This window comes from Muntiacus reevesi, chromosome 8 (assembly GCF_963930625.1).
Source record: "Muntiacus reevesi chromosome 8, mMunRee1.1, whole genome shotgun sequence".
NCBI lineage: Eukaryota > Metazoa > Chordata > Mammalia > Artiodactyla > Cervidae > Muntiacus > Muntiacus reevesi.
The window spans coordinates 38137551-38156453 of NC_089256.1; the positions used below are offsets into that span (position 1 = coordinate 38137551).

Here is an 18903-nt window from a genome sequence, read left to right on the forward strand (position 1 = left end):
AATTCAAAAGGATAGTTTTGTTCAAAAGATGTCAGAGTACAGCATTCAGAGATCCTTAGCTGGACAAGAAAACTGACATTTTCTTCTTTTCAACAAAAAAAAAAGTAATAAAATTACTGCATCTATTGCTATGGACTTTATTGAAATTAGGGAAGAATCATTCATACGAATGCAATTTCAGGGGCTTCCCCCCTCTTTCTCTTCATGTAAGTGTTTGACAAAAGCATGTATCTTCTGAGAAGCTGGCCTGATTGGTCCAGGTTGGCACTGTTTCAGTGTTTGGCCTACGGCGGCTGCTTAGGAATAATTTCGTCTCATCCTCTCTATTTTCCTGGACTCTATCGGACTCAGACACGTGGTATGCAAAGGAAATCCAAGTCCCTTAAAAATGCTATTTCTTTTGGTACTAAAGCCAAGCCCAGTTCTACTTTGGCCAAATGATCTTATCAAGATTTACAAGAGATATTCAGTAATATCTCCAATCTGGGAGAAGACATTCCACTAAGAAAGATCATTTACTACATACAGAATACATATATCTTCCCATCCGGTACCAGGGAAGGACATGATCAAACTTATCCTATTGTTACTGAGAATAATATAATACCGATGCAAATTTTACGCCATTATTCATTTCAATTAATTTAAACAGAAACAAACAAGTAGTTCTTTCCATATTAAAGCAGGTATACTGAAGATCTATTTCCAGTTATCGCTGAAAATATTTTGGCTTCCATAAAGGAACCTTCCTAACACCGCTGCTTTGCCCTCCTCTGCACTGTCACAATTCAGAATTTGTCACATTTCAGCCAGGTTCCCTAGACTAATTGGATGAAACAACTGCATTACAGTATTAAGATTCCTTTGCAGAATCAAATGAGAGGAGATCTGCACAGTTCATATAGCCTGGAAGATTTGTAACCAACACAGTCCAAATCCTATATGTTACAATACATCTTTCTACGTTTACAGTAATAATCACTTTTATAAAAACTGTTACGATTTAACTTCACACTTAAGAACATCAACAAACATATGGAGAAATTTAGATATATAACCTTCAGTTCCCACCCCATCCTTACTTCTCCCCTGTGCTGTTTCATGTTTCAGAGCGAAATGCTTACTCTTTTTTGAAGAGTCACGAAATCTCTTCTCTAGCATTCTAAGCCCTTGATTTTCCATGTGTAGCATGACACACCTTGAAACAGAGAGCCCCACACACCAGAGTGGGACGTTAACTTAAATACAGACTTAGGGGGAAGAGCTCCATCTACTGAATCAGTTAGATCACAGTTTGCACCCTATAGTTATCCCATTCACTACTTTCAACCTCTTAAAGACTCTGAGGATAACTGAAAAGTTACAGACTCCCCAAACAGCTTTGAGTCTGATGCCATTTTGAATACTTTCCAGTTACCCCGAGTCTCTTTCCTTCGCCCTTCCCAATCTCCAAAGCTTTCCATGTTTCAACATAAAAGAAAAATGGGATGCTCTGCTGTATAAATCATACCCGGGAAAAGGTAGAAAACCATTGGTAATAGAAAGAAAAGCCCCAGATAGCTGATGGGAAAGCAACAGAAAAATTCACTCTACCTGACCCATTGGCAGCCCAGGTAAGAAGCAAAGGGAAGAGTAGCCTACTTGTTCCTTTTGCCTTGCATCATCGCTGGGGAAGTCTGCAGCCACCCAGGATCAGCTCTTCTGGGCTCTCCCCAGTTGCACAGTGTTGTTGTGGCATTGGGAATTTGCTGTGGCTTCGTAAGATTATGGGGATATGCTTCAGCAAGCCAAAAAAGTCACAAACAAAATTCAGGAGAGAAAAAAAAAAAGTACAAAAACAGCTGATCTGACTGGGGAAGCACTTGGCATTTTCCTACATATGCCACAATTTTCTTTGGTATTTCCTGGTTCTATGATCAGAAAATTTATCATACCGTGTTTATTATTGTTGTTTTTTCAGGGTTGCTGGTGGCGAAGGGTGGTACAGTGAGAGCAAACAGAGTGGGGAGCAGCAAGGTAAAGATTACTTCTACTTGTTTGAAAGCTTTCCAGGGTATCATGAGGTTAACAAAGTTCCTTCTTCAGAATACTGAAGACATATAGAAATCATATATAAGAAAAAATAGCCATAGTCTTGTTAGATTGAGAAAGTAAAAAAGAAAAAAATTTTTAATACGGAACAAAGCAAATCGTATCTGAATAAACCCGAATGTTAATATAGCTGCATAAGATTCAAGGGTATGTAAGACATAAAAATACTTTATAAGTTAAGCTAAATTATTAGAATACAAAAAGACAGTAATAAGCATATACACATATTAAATAATCAGAAGGAAGCAACAGTTAGTTGGATATCTAAATTACAGAAAAATACTAAAATGTAATAATAAAAGTTTGGATGAATGCTAACCCTCTTTTATGCAAAAATAGAATTAATATAAATGTAAAGTGAAGCTGTGTGTGTGTGTATGTGTATTTGCACAAAGTATTACTGACTGACATTGAAAGATGCTATGTTACATAGAAATGAAAACTTTGAATTATTTTAAATTGGGCATTTAAAGTATCAAATTAACCTAGCAGGTTTTTTTTTCTTTTTAAAAAATATATTTAATTTTCAAGTTCTGTTTTAAATCATGGAAAGAAAAAAATATAAAAGCACTGCATAGATGCACAATATGTATTTTGTAAAAAATTTCATTTGCATTTCTTAGAATATTTAGTTCTCAAAAAACGGCTAATTGGCTTTTCTTCAAGCTTCTGCAAGACACAAGACAAGTTCAGTTCTGAGTCAAGAAAAACTATGAGAAACTTCACCTCAAAATGAAATTTATTTGGATAGTTATAAAGGCCTGAAAAATGAGATTATCTCCACCATAACTATAATAAACAGCTAATGAATAAATAAATTCTGAAAAGAATCAATAGGAATTGCAAAGTCTGAGAGGGTCATCGCAGACTTGAAAAAGGTAAGCAAGTGAGGAAACATCAAACGGAGTTAATGGATATAGAGCATTCTGAAAAATGGAAAGTGTTAACAATCACCGACAGGAAAGAATATACTTCCACAGGGATGACAACAAGAAAATGAAACAAAACAACACAAAACAACTGGAAATATATATTTCCTGGAGCAAACTATGACTACTGATTCAGCAAGAGAAGAACCTACTTCTTTGTCACTCCCTTTGGAAGCCTTGTTAAAAAAAAAAAAAAGGTTGCACAAAAGATACATGTGTTCTTTTTCTGGTATTATTACAGGCCCACCTAGATTTAGATTTAGCTTTAGATTCCAGATGAGATCAGACATGTTCAGACTAGCACATCCTTGTTCTGTAAGCACAGAGCTGCTATCATCTCACTGGCAAATTCTCGGATCCCCAAATTTATGCACAATAGATGCTCTTAAAAATTTTCTACTTCAGTCAAATACCTCTCTGAGTTCAATTTTTTATTATTTCACTCTGCTAGCATTAAGCTGAAAAGTTAAGGCAGGCGACTCCCATAAGAAAGGAAAGTTGAATAGTACTTACCCTAAGTATAATGTGCAAGCCTTAAAGGCGGAATCTACTTCTGCTCTAGGGTTTTTAGAAAGGAATCCAGGTCTAAACTCAGCTCTTGCCCTTTTCCCTTCTGGAAAACTGAGTAGACTCACAGAAGGTGGCTCTGAGAAAGATCTTACAAATCAACAGCCTTACCTGTGGCCATTCAGAAGACTGCACTTTGGTGTGTGTTTAAAACTATGAATAAAGTCAGATACAGCGCATGCTCAGCAGACAATTTAAAAATATTTATAACATTGTTGTTTCAAAAACAAATTTCCTCAAACAAAGCAAAACTCACATTTCTGATCCATGCCAAGTTTAACGTTCTGAGACAAAGCTGTTTTGGAGTTTTCCGCTGGGGGAAAAAGGGCTTCTAAAATTTTTTGTTGAACGAAAAACAGTTCTCTCTTTCCTTTTGGGTACTCTTAAAGAGGTGGAATAAAATTTGCTCTAAGTTTCAACAAAATCCACCTCAGGCTAAGATAAGGCAGTAGAAATTGGAGATCTATAAAAAAAATAATTTTGGAAAGAGTAACAAGGAACTAAAAACTATGAATTTAAAGAATTTAATGGTCATCTGTACCTTCAAGCCAGTCGTGTTTGTTACTATACCAAAAAAAAAAAAAAAATCTTGCTACAAACAGGATATATCATGTATACATAAGTTATGCATTGATAAGAATAATGCACAGACAACTCTTGCATATCTAGAGAAGTTATGTTTTACTTTTGCTAACTAAAATCTGAACTCCTGAAGACTGAAAAAGAAATATATCAAAAATACAGGAGAAACCCAGGAATAATGTCAGTATATTTCCTCTGTTTTTCATAGCAGGCATGGAGAAGAAGGCAATCACATATCTGTTAAATTTTTAGTTATACAAAATAAAAATTGGATCAAATACGGGTTTTAAAGTCCTAATAACTGCAGCAGGAATGCCTGTTCCCCCTGGCTGGGAATTTTTCCTCTTTCTCCTCCTGAGTGTCCCTAAGTATTCCATTTTATCATCTATCACCAAACCCTGCATGGCCCATAGATCTCCTAGACCTTATTTAAATTTCTCACGTAAGTCTCTGAATGACTTTCAGCCCCTGCTCTACTTTCCAGGGGTGCTCATCTGGCCTCAGAAAAGCTCCACAGACACATCGTTCAGTATTTCTGACACTTTCAAGCTCAGCAGAGGGTGCCAAAAAAAAAAAAAACCCCGATTAAAAAAGAAGTTTATTAAAGTGAAACTAGGAGTGCAGATTTGAAGAAGTTGCTTCTACTTTAATTTCCCTCTCAACTCAGCACAGGTGTTTCCTAACTTAAACTATTGTGCATACTGATGAGGGGGAGGGCGAAATTAAGGTGAGGGAGTGGGCTAAACACCGATCAGGACCAGCAAGCATTTTGGATCTCTAGCCTCCTGTGTTAATGGACATGTCTAAAAACGGACCCCCCAAAATGCCTAGAAGGAGGTTTCTTTTTGGCAAATGATTAAACCAGTATACTGAAATAATTAAAGCTTTGTCCTTAAAGAAAGCATCAGAACAGAACAGAAACAAAGATAAAAATTGCACACACATATGCATGTACACACACTCTCTCACACACAGATACACACAACTAGCGGGTGAAGGGAGAGGGAAATTAAATAAAAGAAAACAAACAGAGTCCTAACAGGCCATTCTCCGAAAAGGAATCTAAATAAAAAGTCATATGATATCTGATAGTGCAGGACACGTCGCCAAGAACTGGAGCGGATTGCCTACAGGAAGAAAGAGCCAGTGTATTCCAGCTCAAAGAGCTTTTCTTTCCTCCTCCTCTATTTTTTTTCCCTTTTCTCCTCGACTGTGAATGTGTTACTCTCAGGTCAGATGCACGAAGAATCGCAGAATGACAGCTATCACCTTTCCCTACTCCTGGCGGCACGACTGGCTGATAGGAGCTGCCTGAGTTGGGATCGAGAGGGGCTGGTGCAGTTTTCATATGAGCCTCTTCAGGAGCCCCTCTGTCTCTTCCATAAACCCCTTTGGTCACATCAAAAACAGACACCCCCTAAAAAGTACAAGCAGAAAACAAAAATGCAAACACAACAGCCCATGGCAACAAAAGAGTTCAAGGCAGAAAAAAAAAAAATCAGAAACAAGTCAAAAGGGAAAAAGAAGAGGAAAAAAAAGCTCTTGCTTTCAATATAAAACTTTTTTAAGATCGAGTTTCTTTTCTCTTATTTTGATGACTTTTTAAAGATCTTTTTCTCTTTTTCTCCTTAAGCATTCTTAAGAGCATTAAAAATCTCTACAGAAATACAGAAAAGTCTCAAGGCGAAACACTATAAGAAGTGAGTTACCCTAGAGAAATTTGGATTTGCCAAAAGTTCCCCTCATTCTAATGTCTTTCAGCGAGTTCAAGTGCAAACACTGGCCACCTAGCTCTTGTTTTTTTCTCTGATGGGTCATTACTGAGGCAACACATACACACTAAGGTTTTCCAAAAAGACTCCTTGTTATCAAGTTACTTCAAACATAAGGCGCTCACACCTCCCAGCCAGAAGGGCTTACTGACTAGATACCACTCTCTGCCCTGTTATGTATTACATCCCTGAGAAGCAGTTACATAAATGTACTCTAAAAATATGGAAAAATGTATATATCTATATTTTCCCTACAGTTTCCCACCCCAGGGACAAGAACAGATTATATTTTCAGTGAATGGAAAAAAAAAAAGGAAAGGGAAGAGTTTCTGAATCTTGAAACAACTGTTGTAGCTGATTTCCACTTAGTAAAATAGTTATTTGTAGTTAGGTACTGCCTATAGTATATATTTAAGGATTTTTGTGGTGCTTGTGAATTTCCCCCTTGTTCAGTTTTGTGTCTATTAAGTATCCTAAAGAGATTTTCAAATAGCAATCAAAATATAAATGCATTAGGAGGAAAACTTTTAGAAAGAAAACACTGAGTTTACAATTCAAGGATGTTAGTATAAAGATACAAATGTACAGCATATATAAAATGTGGAATTGTTTACACGTTTTGCACAGACAGTTCACATGATTTCTTTCTTCTTTTGTTGTAGCATTAATTTGAAAATGATAAGCACTCTGGAATGTTTGCTACAAACAAATTCATGGTGAAAATACACATGCATAGGCAAAAAAATCAAATGGAGAACACGCAAAGCTACGTGGCAATCAGAATCGTAGAAAAATCTCTGTCTAGGTTATATTTCGCTTGAACTATAGTGGATCACGGATGGGGCAGTAATCTCTCTGGTTTTTTTTTTTTTTGCCATTTACATCATTAAATAGAAACAAAAATAAAATATAAATATCTGTTCCTTTAGTACCTTTTCTTAATAACTAACAAGTGACACAAACGGTACCTTTTAAACGGATGCAAAAACTTGTGAGACCGAATTGTGAGACCCCCATTGGTATTTTGGGAACCCAAATCCCATAATTAACTTTTTACTCAAGTGGCAAAAGTAGAAGATGTTCTTGCCACTAAACTGATTATTTTGTGGAGTCTTGTTCTCTGCTCCACAGGATTTTAGGGACCCAGAATGGGTAAAAGAGATAGTAAGAGAGGATGTATCCTGAACAACTTTTATTGTGAGTAGAAAAAAATACCATGGAGTGAGCATAAGAACAGTCGGATTTAGAAAGATTAAAAGAAGAGAAAAGAGCAACATATCCAACTTAATTAGTCTTTTTCCTTTTTATTTTTTATGTATATATATATTGGGGTGATAGGGAGAAAAGATAACTGGATTTCTTTGGGAACGTCTTTGTGTCTTTATAGAGTAAATGTTCTGTTCCTGTCTCTCTTTTTAGGCGAAAAACTAATAAAAATAGAAAAACATATATCAGACATTAAGCTCACTCCCCCCCCCCCCCCACCCCTTCCCTTTGTAAAGAACTCTTTGTTCTCTAGTGAAAATGCTGAAAAATCCCCGGGCAGCTACTCCCTGAAACAAGTGCAAAACACTTAGAGGCTTTTGGGCTGGCTGGGAGCCAGGAACCCTCCCGCTGTCTGGTTAGAAGAGGAAAAAAAGAAGAGAGAGGGAGAGGGAGAGAGGGGAAGAGAGATGGGGGGGCAGAGAGAGAGAGAGAGAGACAGGAAGAGAGAGAGAGAGAGGAAGAGAGAGAGGAAGAGAGAGAGGGGGGAGAGAGAGAGAGAGAGAGAGAGAGAGAAATTGGAGCTTCCTTTAATAGACATAGGAAGCAGCGTTTTTTTTTTTTTTTTTCTTTTTTTCAAAACTGGCGGTCAAGCGTTAAGTAACTCCCGTCTAAATCCACCTGCTAGAAATGAACTTGGGTAACCCCCCAGGGGTGCACAAAGACAGAGAAGACAGTAACATACTCCATACTCTTTCCCACCCCCCGTTGTACTGCTTCCATTCTTTCTGCTCCCATACACAAATGCCCACAGATCTCACACCACCCCCTTACCCCCCAACAACAAACACAGCGAAATACATGCTCCCTCAGTCTCCTAAAAAAAAAAAAAAAAAAAAAAAAAAAAGGCTTTTCCATCTCCGTTGCGACACAGTGATAAGGGGTAGCGAACATCTCATACCTGGTGTGAATGCTAATCAGTCAGGAGTTCTCCTTTTCCCAAGACAGGGAACTGTTTCCTTCCAAATTTATTAGAACCTCCTCCACTGCCTCTTTGAAAAACCTTCTTTGTCACCCTCTCCCAAGTCCCGATACTTCTTTAAAAAAAAAATGGCTTCGGAGCTCCTTCTATTCTTGATATTGATTCTCTCTCTCCCCCCACCCCTCCTCCTCTCTCCTGTCTGTGTCTCTTCTGAGTGGTCTATTGATAAGTCCCTGGAGGCACTGGGTCAGCCTGCCCGTAGGAAACCAGACACAATGCACAAATCTCCGAGTGCCATTCTGCCATCAGCAAGCAGACCACGTTTAGGAGAGAGAGAGAGAGGGAAAAAAAAAAAAAAAAAAACAGTAGAGCAAGAGACAGAGAGAGAGAGAGAGAGAGAGAGAGAGAGAGAGACCAACCGAGGGAGGGAGAGACCGAGGGGGGGGGAGAGAGAGAGAGGAGGAGAGAGACAGAGGGAGAGAGAGAGACACGGAAGGAGAGAGAGAGTGTGAGAAAAAGACTGATTGGAACAGGAGGGAGGGAGAGAGAGAAAGGGAGAGGGAGAGAGCGCGCGAGAGGGAGAGCGACACTGCCAGTCAGGTTAATCATCCCTACTTTAATTAGCTGTTCGGCTTAGACATAAAACAATTGAATTTGAATGATCTGTCAGCAGGCTCGGCTGAACCAAAGGGGAAAAGCGAATATTACAAAAAGACTGTTGGTGTGTTCTGATAAGCAATACTGCTCGTACTGACAAATCCTCAAAGGGGGAACTATTAAAACTTACAACTAAACAAAAAGTGCAAATATAAATGGCACTAGATAGAGGTCTTTTTTAAAAAATGGAGTTTTCTCCCCTAGTTTTATCAACGGTAGATATTTATATGCAGGTGCCAACATATTAGGGTCTGTGTGTAATGTGTGAAAGTTTATTAACGATGGTCTAGGAGTGTAGCAGACAGATGCTGCAGAGAACAAGACAGGTACAGTCGGATGCCGAGTCTAGATCCTGGAAGGAGATGGATGCTGGAAGAAGAGGCACTGTGGCAAGAGATCAGCACAGACAAAGTCAGTGGGCAGACAGGCAGACAGATTTTAGGCACGGCACGATCTCATCTAAAAAGGCAAAAGTTCTGATGCAATAATAGGTGCAAAACAATCCATCCATCCTCCTCTCCCGGGAGCACTGCAAGGTACAGTTAAAACAGATTAATCTTTGTGACAAACAGAGCTGGCAAGGCAGACTATGGCAGACACTGAAGGCGATTTGCAGACCAAAGAGTACCGGAGCCGGGAAAAGCCACAGAGATCAATCTCTCCAACGCCCTCGTTTAGCAGATAAGGAAACTGAGGACTAGAGACTCAGGCTAATAAATCACAAGGGCAACAGCAGTGTCGACATCAGAACCCAGGGCTCCAGTGGCCCACCAGTGCTGTTTCTGTTTCCAGTAGACAAGCCAACTTCCAGCTTTCTTTACAAATTCTGGCCCAACAGGTATGGAAGTCACTTTTGTCTTCAGAATAACCAGATACTTCCATCTATATAGTTAGTGCCCACACCTCTAATTTTTAAAAACGTCTAAGTAGCTGAGTGGAAAAATAATCTTTTTTTTTTTTTGGTTCATTTGGAATTCTAGGGATTTAAGTGCTTAATTCATTCTCAGAGAAAAGCAGAAAAATATAACATTGTACAGGCCCAGTCTCAGCAAGGTATAGCTGGTGCCACACTCCAAGCTGGTGAAGACCAGTGGGTCGATCTACAAAGACCTCTCCCAGAGTTTGCAATTCTCTTTGTGAATATCATCTGCTACACATCACCAGGCAAAAAGATGGGGTTCTTTCATACAGCTCATTTTTAAAATATAGGCACACTGTGGGTGAAAGTGGTTGTCTTTCAGCTTCCAGTGTCATTTTCAGTCACGGATGAGATTTGTTACCTCCAAGATGTGCTATAGGCAACTTTTCCTATATATTTCAATTGAAACGAGTTACTAAATTAGAGAGGGGACACTGTATCATCTACCCACGTAATTGATGGTATCTTTTTAGGATACACATGATCATATTCAATAAGAATCTCCCTCTTACAGCAGATAATTGAAGGTAAAAATTTTTTTAAGGGGGAAGAGGTGCTTATGAAGGGAACAGTGCCATCAGATGTTATTGGGGAGATTAAATCTCTTGTCCTAAAACAAGAATGGTGGTGTACATAAAAGCAAAAACTCTCAGTCATGCTTCAGCAACAACATTGCTACTTAGGGTGAAAAAGGAAAACTGAAAGAAATGTCAGGCACCTAGGAGCCCACTCGAAGGCAAGTAATCTGAGAGAAGCCATGGCCAGAGTAATTTAGTTTATTTGCAAGCCAACCTCTTTAACAATGGCTGCTGTGGCATGTCTAAAACACACTGTCCATCGTCAATCGATTTAGGGGGAAGAGGAATCAGTGGTTTTGACACCAGCAGGGCCTCCTGCAGGTATGTCTCAAAGCACCTGATAGGCAAATACCCAGGGAAGACAGTGCAGTCCTTAGTGAATGCGTTCTGGGTGATCTGTGTGAAGGGGGAATGAGCTTTAGCCTCAAATGGACCATTATAACAGTGCGAAAGTCACAGCTGCTCTCAGAGGCTCAGTTTCCCTACCTGAATAAGGTGGTGATATCCATCTCATAAAGTTATTTTGAGGATGACATGAGTTAACACAGATAGAATTTGTGGTCATTAATTACATGGTAGTTTTTATTGAGGTAGGCAGACAATGAGGGTGTGAATAAACAAAACTGAATACTATAGATGTGTTACGGTCAAAGCATGCAAGTTCAAGACACATAGTACATCAAGGATCTAATACACAGATTTCTATTCAAAAGAGTAAAATTTAGGGCCCTAAGTTCTGGAATCTAAACTTCAAGGATTATCTGAGGGGTATTTGATCTCCTTGTCTCCAGACTTTGGCATATTTCCTGGTTAATAGCAATAATAATAACAACAATAATATTCAATATATCACTGTGCACTTGATTTGTGATAAGCACTCTGTTAAGTACTTATTTTCATCAAACTTTAGTGCCACAACAACCCTGTGAATTAGGTACTACCAATCCTCACTTCATAGAAAAGAAAATCGAGGCATAAAAGAGTTAGGTGACTTGCTCAAGAGCACACAGCTAGCAAGTGTGGAGTTGGAGATGAAACCCAGGCAATCTGACTTTAAAGCCTGCATCCTCAGCCATGATGCTGGGCTGGCACACGGAAGGTATTCAGTAAATATGTGTTGAATAAATGAACAGATGCATAAAATACCAGTGTATTGATTTCATTAGGAAATAAGTGAAAATCTACGCACAACCTCTTGAGTAAATCTTGCACTTGGATTGTACAACCTGTACCTCCTCTGCAGCTTGCTTCGGGTGGCAGCCCTTCTTCAGAAGCCAGGGTCAGCCATGTCCCTGGATGGTGTTGAAAACAGATGATGTGAACATTGCTGGCTATGACCACCCAGGGCATTTAAATATCTGACAGCATTTTCAGCACTTTGAGGGTAGTTTTAGCACACGGGTTATTAATTGGCTTAATTCCAGTTTGGATAATTACATCGTGTCTCTTTAATTTTTCCCTGACTATGCCATTCTTCACTTCCTGTCACAAATGTGCTCTTTAAAAAAGCATAGGAACACACACAAACATATAGTTATATTTAAGGTTTGTATAATCACCTAGGGTGTTCTTTTTTCTAAATGATTAACATATAGTAGCCATGTAATGAATGAATGGGCAAAAGAATTAAAGTTGTTGCAAAATACAGATAACTAGTTGAAGCTGAGATTTTCATTTGGCACTGAAATAAACAGATTTTTAAACCATTTCCTTGGTGACAGGATTCCAATCTTTTTTTTTTTTATCATGGGCAGATATTTCAAGAACTGATGACCTGCTCATGATAAGCTGATTTCCTTATCCTATGTAGCTTCCAGCATAAAACATAGCAATGAAAACTAATATTTTAAAGTAGAAAGTAAGACTAGGACCTAAATGACACCTAAATGACACAGTATACTGAACTCACAGGTTTTAGAGCAGTCGTAAATCCAGTTATTAGATCCTGACTTATTTAGCAACGTTTTTTTTCACCAAACATATTACTAGAATAATCTTCAAATTATGGAAGAAACAAAAAAGGCTTCCCAATTCAATAAGCTTCGAAAAGTTTGACAGTCATAAACAGACACCACTCATCTCCTTTACCCAGAGAATTCTTGGCCTTTGAAAAACTGGTTGTGTCTACATGATACCAAAAAAAAATCTTCTACAGGCATCCATTTAATCATGTGCACAAATAGTTAAATGCTTCCACTGCAGAGAAAGGTTTTTTAGTCCTTTTCAGTGTACATTTGTATGAACAAATCACCAAATATAAGGAACACAGAAAGTAAGAGAATAAAGGGTTAATTTATTTACTATGCATGAGAGTTTCTGGACCTTTGCTTCCTCAGCTTTTAGTTCAAAATTCCATGCATACTCTGCACATAATAATAAATGCCATAATTCAACGTATGCCATAATTTGATTTACTTTCAAGCACCTTTTCTGGTTCAGCTCTCAAAGCTTTCCTTCCTATAAACTTCCTCCAAATTATTCTTTGTGGTCCTCTGTAAATCATCATTTGAAACTGGTGTTTGTGGGAGGACTCTAATACTGTAGAGAGATCTGTATCAAACTAGCTATGTTTCCTTTTGAGAATCAGTGGTCAACTTCCATGTTCTTATCGGAGAACAAGACAAATTTAAAAAAAAGAATAAAACCCAAGCCCTTTCCCACCTCTTCGACTCCTGTAATAATGGACAGCTGCCGTTCAGTGACTTCCTCTACTTCGTTACTCATGCCTTGAGACTGAGATCTTCAGGATGAAGTCTTTACACTCTACTTGCCGTATTTAATGTATTGTCTGGTATCACAACTGGCCATGTTGTCAGATGATATCTCAGAGAAGCTGGAGGCAACAATTGTTAACACTTGTAGTTCTTCATATGCAATTGCAATTTATTTTCTATGTGCCTCAAATTTCCAATATGTAACCGGAGTATACTTATTAGTGTAATCCTAGTGATTTGATGCTTAGACTAAAGTAGTATTATTGGATGGGATATTTAAGAATTAGTAAGGGAGAAACACTTGTACTAGAGATTTCTGTAGAGTAAACATTATTTTTTTTCAGTAAGAAGTCCTTGGATAACATATTCTAAATTTAGGTGAGTTTTTAAATTCAAAAGAAAAGTGGACAATATTTATACTGAATATTAGGGATCGTAAATAAACTCTTGGTTTTAAATTTAAAATGTCATCTAGAAACAGCCTGATTGGTTTTATAAAACCACAGGATCTTAGACCTAGGTGAGTATTTAGGAGATTCTCTGTTTTTTTCAGTTCACAGAGGAAAGCTAAGTGGCTTATTTTATCTGAAAAGTACCAGAATCCAGTTTTGTCTGCTTCCTGCTCCCTGCCCTTCTCAGTCACACTGGGCAGGAGGGCTGTCACACCCTTGTCTTTCCTAGTCCTGGCCATGCTCCTTTTGTTAAAGAGCCTGTTAAATTCTGGTGCTAAGAAAGGGAATCTACATTTCAACTGTAGTCTGATAGACATGCCACAACAGGAGTGTGGTAGGCCAAATAATGACCCTGAGAAAGCTATCCACGTTCTTACCCCAGAACCTACAAATGGTACCTTATATAGCAAAGCAGTCTTATGGATGTGAGCTAAATGTAATTACCAGTGTTCCTGTAAGACAGAGACGGGTAGGTCAGAGATAATAGTAAGAGATGTGATGACAGAAACAAGAGGTTGGAGTTATTTGTGCAAGGGGTCATAAGCCAAGGAGTGCAGATGGCCTTCAGAAGCTAGAAAAGGTCAGGAAATGGATTCTTCCCTAGAGCTCCCGGGGAACCTGCCCTACCACCAGCTACCTCTATCTGGACATCATTTTAAAACACAGCTAAAATATTTCTTAGCTTTTTAAAAAAAAAAAAAAAAAGTAGATATATTACCTGTTGGTTCAAATTGAGCTTGTGATACAAGACTTCTTACCAGTCTTCAGAAAAATATTGACTAGAATAGGTCAAGAATGGATCTCTCCCTCTTTCCTCTAAGAACTTCCTAAGCTCACATGGAGAAATCTATCTATCTTAATGGATATCTTGGTTAACAGATGAGTTGCCTATGGATCCAACTAGTCACGTTTGCCTATGTCTAGTCTTATAACAAACAGTTCTTCATTGGTGAGTTGGTACTCATCACCAAGTTAATCTACCACACTCAACAGTAGGTTCTAGTTAAAAGCAAACTGAAGGGTTTTGCTGTGTGATTCTTGAGTACCAGGAGACCTAAATTTTCTCTAAACAGTGAGGTGCTCTCTTGATAGCCTCACATCCCACATTTCTTTCACTTTTACCTTGTGGAGGTCAGAAAGGGAGAAAAGAAGCAGCATAAGGCAACATCATGCAAAACTAACTTCCTTTTTAGGACTGTCTTGCCTATATATATCACGGCCACTCAGATACATGCACAATCTGTAGGACAGTGCTCCTAAAAGACTGGTTCTTGGCAGCATCGGCATTACCTAGAAACTTCTTAGAAAAATAAATTCTTGGATCCTACTCTAGACCTAGTGAACCAGATACTCAGAGGTGAATATCTGAGTGCCTGTGAATATATGAGTGCCTATGTTTTAAGAAGCCCTTTGAAAGTGAAAGTGAAAGGTGCTCAGTTGTGTCCGATTCTGCGATCTCATGGACTGTACAGTCTATGGAATTCTCTTGGCCAGAATACTGGAGTCGGTAGCTGTTCCCTTCTCCAGAGGATCTTCCCAACCCAGGGATCAAACCCAAGTCTCCTGCACTGAGGCAGATTCTTTACCAGCTTAGCCACCAGGGAAGCCCAAGAAGTCCGTTAGATAATTCTAAAGTCCAATTAAGAACCATAGGACAAATCTGTGAGGTCTGGAAACTATAGTGAAAAACCTGTTGGACTATGAGTGATATCACCTGTTCATCATGGTGGACTTAATTGTGGCTCTGTCGTGTGCCCACTATATGACCTTAGATCTGTTCTTAATTTATCTCATCAAGTACAAAATAGGAATGACAATATTATTATTATTGCCCTCTCTATGCAAAAGGATAAACAGATCATGAATATGAAAGCACTATAAACTTTATATAAGTGTTAGTCCCTCAGTTGCGTCTGACTGTGACCCCACGGACTGTAGCCCACCAGGCTCCTCTGCCCAGGGGATTCTTCAGACAAGAATACTGGAGTGGGTCGCTGTTCCCCTTTCCAGGGGTTCATGTCCCAGGGGTACAACTGCAGCATTATTATTATGGAAGAAATATCTATTTGAACTGCAAGTGTCCTGGGACCACAGTGTGGAGGATACCCCCTGAATAATCACATTAACTAAGTAATATTAGTAAAAAAAAAATATTCAAGAAGCTCAAATGTTAGGTCTAATTCTCCAAGCCAAAATGAAGCCTTTAAGTCTGTAGACTTTTAAAGAATGTGATAATGAGTGGAGAACCCACTGACATTTTTAGCTTCTAGAACCAGGTGCTGAATCTTTTGATTCAAAAACTCCACCTTTCAGTTCATCAAGTAGCAAAATGTAGTGGCAATTTTGAACACTGTAGTGCTAATGAAAGCCTGTAGCTTGTGAGATTCAGGGTCATACTTCTTTATAAATTCCCAGCATCAGTCAGTTTTAGTAAAGTGGTCCATGATTGCTTTCATTTCCATACCATATTAACTAAGCAAGAAGCTCCAGGAAGGCAGCCCAAAGACAACTGACTATATTCTCAGATTTTTCAATGGAGAAGACATAAATCCTGGTAGGTGGAAAGGGTTATCCAGATTGAGAGTTTTTCAGATATTGAAGTTCAAGCTCTTAAGGAGCCAAAAAAAAAAAAAAAAAAACAACTCTCAATGGGTTAGACATAATCATAATTTTATGGAAAATCATCAGGACTTTATCCAATCTCTTTGTAATGAAAATTCACAGTAATGGCCAGTGCTCTATAAAGGTGGGGTACATATATGTTGTAAAAGATAGCTAACCATCAGTTTTCCTTCTTGCATGAAATCATAGCAAGTATGCTTTTTGGACCAAGGGCTCTACCATCCTCTCATGATTAAAGTCTACGTGTCACATTTTGGCAACTCTTTGGTGCCTGGTGCCTTGCAGGATGGTTGTGGTGTGGAAAAGGGTTGCTTTTGGGTTGCTGCTTCCTCTGAACCAGTCACATCGTGTGCATAGGGGGAAGCAGCTGCACCTTGTAAGAGCTCTGTGTCCTTAAGCAAGTCATCTACCCTTTTAAGCTTCATAGATTTTTCAGTTGTAAAATGTGGATATGTGACTTAATAATCTCACAAGTTGTTGAGATCACAAGTTGACGAGCAAAAGGGATAATATATTCCAAATGCTTTGTAAGCTAAAGATCCCATTTGCTTGGCATTATTGATGTGATTATTTACACTTCAACAGAAGAGTAAAGGTATATATGGTAAGACCGTGTATGGTAGTCTGTATGCTTTCAGACGTTTAAGGTGTATATACCACCATGGTTTTCTCTTGAACTTACACTAATCTCTTTGTCAGGTTAGAGCTAAGGTGGTTACCAAGGATGTTACTTCCTTTAAGTTCCTACATGATCTTTGGGTTGACTATGATCAACTGATCATAGATGTTGTTGCAAAATTTATTATGGCTCTGTTCTGGCCAATTCTACCCTGAACATATTCCCTAAGAACAAATTCAGTGTTATAAAACAGAAAAAGAAAAGAAAACATAGCATCAAAAGCTGGTATTGAGGAGTGAAAACATCTTCAAAGGCGAACCAGAGTCTCCTGCATTGAAGGTAGATTCTTTACCAGCTGAGCCACCATGGAAGCCCATTTCTTAGTTAATTAATATCAAACATCTATTTAGAAATGTCTATCAAAAAAAAAAAAAAAAAAAAAAGAAATGTCTATCAGTTCAACAAGTATTCCTGAAGAAAAATCTGTAGCGAAGTTACTGAGTGCTCAACATTTAAAGGACAGAAACATATATTTTGCCAATTTATTAGCAAATTATTATTGCTTGAATTGCCTAACTTTTGTTTAAATTAACCTATGAGTCGAGTTCAGATGAAGTGGTCACAGGTTGTTGCCATTCAGTAGCTATAAGAATATATGGTAACAAATCAATGAGTCCTTCCAATGGAAGGGAAATTACCTGATATATTTTACTGTAAATAATTAATGTAATTATGTAACAAATATATCTAAATACCTAAAATGGTTATTTAAACCTTTAATTTTTATATATAACCCCATCTTTTCTGTTGTACATCCTTAATTAGACTATATGCTTGTTGAGGATAAACCCTGACTTCTATGAATTTCCTATTGACTCCAGGACAGACATTTATACACAGCATTTGCTTCCAAAATATCTGCTTTTTAATTGGATTCACTTCTTATTGGCTTTTCTTGGGGGCAATTAAGCCACATAAAGTGCCCATAGATAAAGGCATAATTTTCACTGAGGTGAAAGTTGTGATTCTTAATTTTTTTTAAAATTATGGATTGGGACTTTTTTTTTTCCCATATGACACTTAACCTGACTAATTATAGAAGTGAATAAAAAAACATGATTCTCTTTTAAAAAGCTCACTTTACCTGCAACATTTTTAGGACTTCAGCTAAGATGTCAAGCAGAATCACTCTGCACAATGAAGGGGACGGTGAGTACATACTCCAGCTTAGGCTGCAGATATATTAAATCAAAGCAAGCAACTCACAAAGTTACAAAAACACAAACATGCACTCTCTCACAAACTCACATGTGCACATCCTTAAACTTAATGCAAAGAAGAGACATATTCTTTTGTTCTGGTGTAATACAAATGATGAAGACTAATAAATGAATAAGTAAAGCACCGGGTAACGAAATCAATGTCTGCTCAATTCTGGTCAAGGAGGTGAAGTGAGGTTTTCCTTTGAGTCAGAGAATGTAATGGATAAAAAGGACGTGAATAGCTGGGGGGATTTCCTGAGGCCATTGCAGACCAGCTCACATACTGTTAAGAGGCTCGTTTTTTTATGAGACTTTTGGTTGCATTTGTAATGCTCGAGGTCCCCTAGAGCATTAAGTGCCACATCACAGCACTATAACTACAGGACTAAATGTGAGAAGGTACATTCCAAGCTTCTTTCTCTTTCAGATCCTAACATCCAGAAGTTTGTAAATATTTGCAAGACCGTTTTTCTTCCTTTGTTCCCCTCTGCCCCCGCCAAAAAAAAAAAAAAAAAAATCCTTCCTAATAAGACTGCATAGAAAGGACTTTCTGTTTTCAGTAAAAATCTAAATTCTTGTGCTTAAAAAAATGACCAATCATAAGACCTGTGAATTAGTACAGCTAATTATTTCCATAGATAGACCATACTTCATAAAAAACAACAGCAACAAAAAAAGACCTGGTCTGACTAGTAAGTTTGTTCTAGATTAAGGATTTAGCCACAGTTTGATAAGTATTTGTTGTCTATCAGGCTTGGTGCATATTAATTGATGCATACTTATCATTTCACTACTGCATTAAATTATTGATAATTTGAAATTATTAGCCAGTATTGCCATCAGTTTTTTCTTTTTGAATAATGCCACCCATTTCTTTCCAGTTTGTTTCAAAACAAAAAGTCTAGAAACCAATTTGTCAAGAAAACAACTGTGAAGTTTAGAAAAAGGATAGGA

The 18903-nt window shown here is 38.1% G+C and overlaps 1 protein-coding gene across 15 annotated transcripts in view; it reads right to left on the minus strand.

The window, feature by feature from the left end:
• The window catches only part of ZBTB20 (zinc finger and BTB domain containing 20), an 858187-nt gene that overhangs the window by 139726 nt on the left and 699558 nt on the right, over nt 1–18903 (minus strand). Inside the window, exon 1 of one of the 15 annotated variants that reach the window (XM_065942524.1) lies at nt 8106–8237. The exons of the other annotated variants lie outside the window; for them this stretch is intronic. The gene's annotated coding sequence lies outside the window, so the exon portion shown is untranslated. Of the gene's footprint in view, nt 1–8105; nt 8238–18903 lie in introns of those variants that run through there. 15 annotated transcript variants of the gene reach the window in all.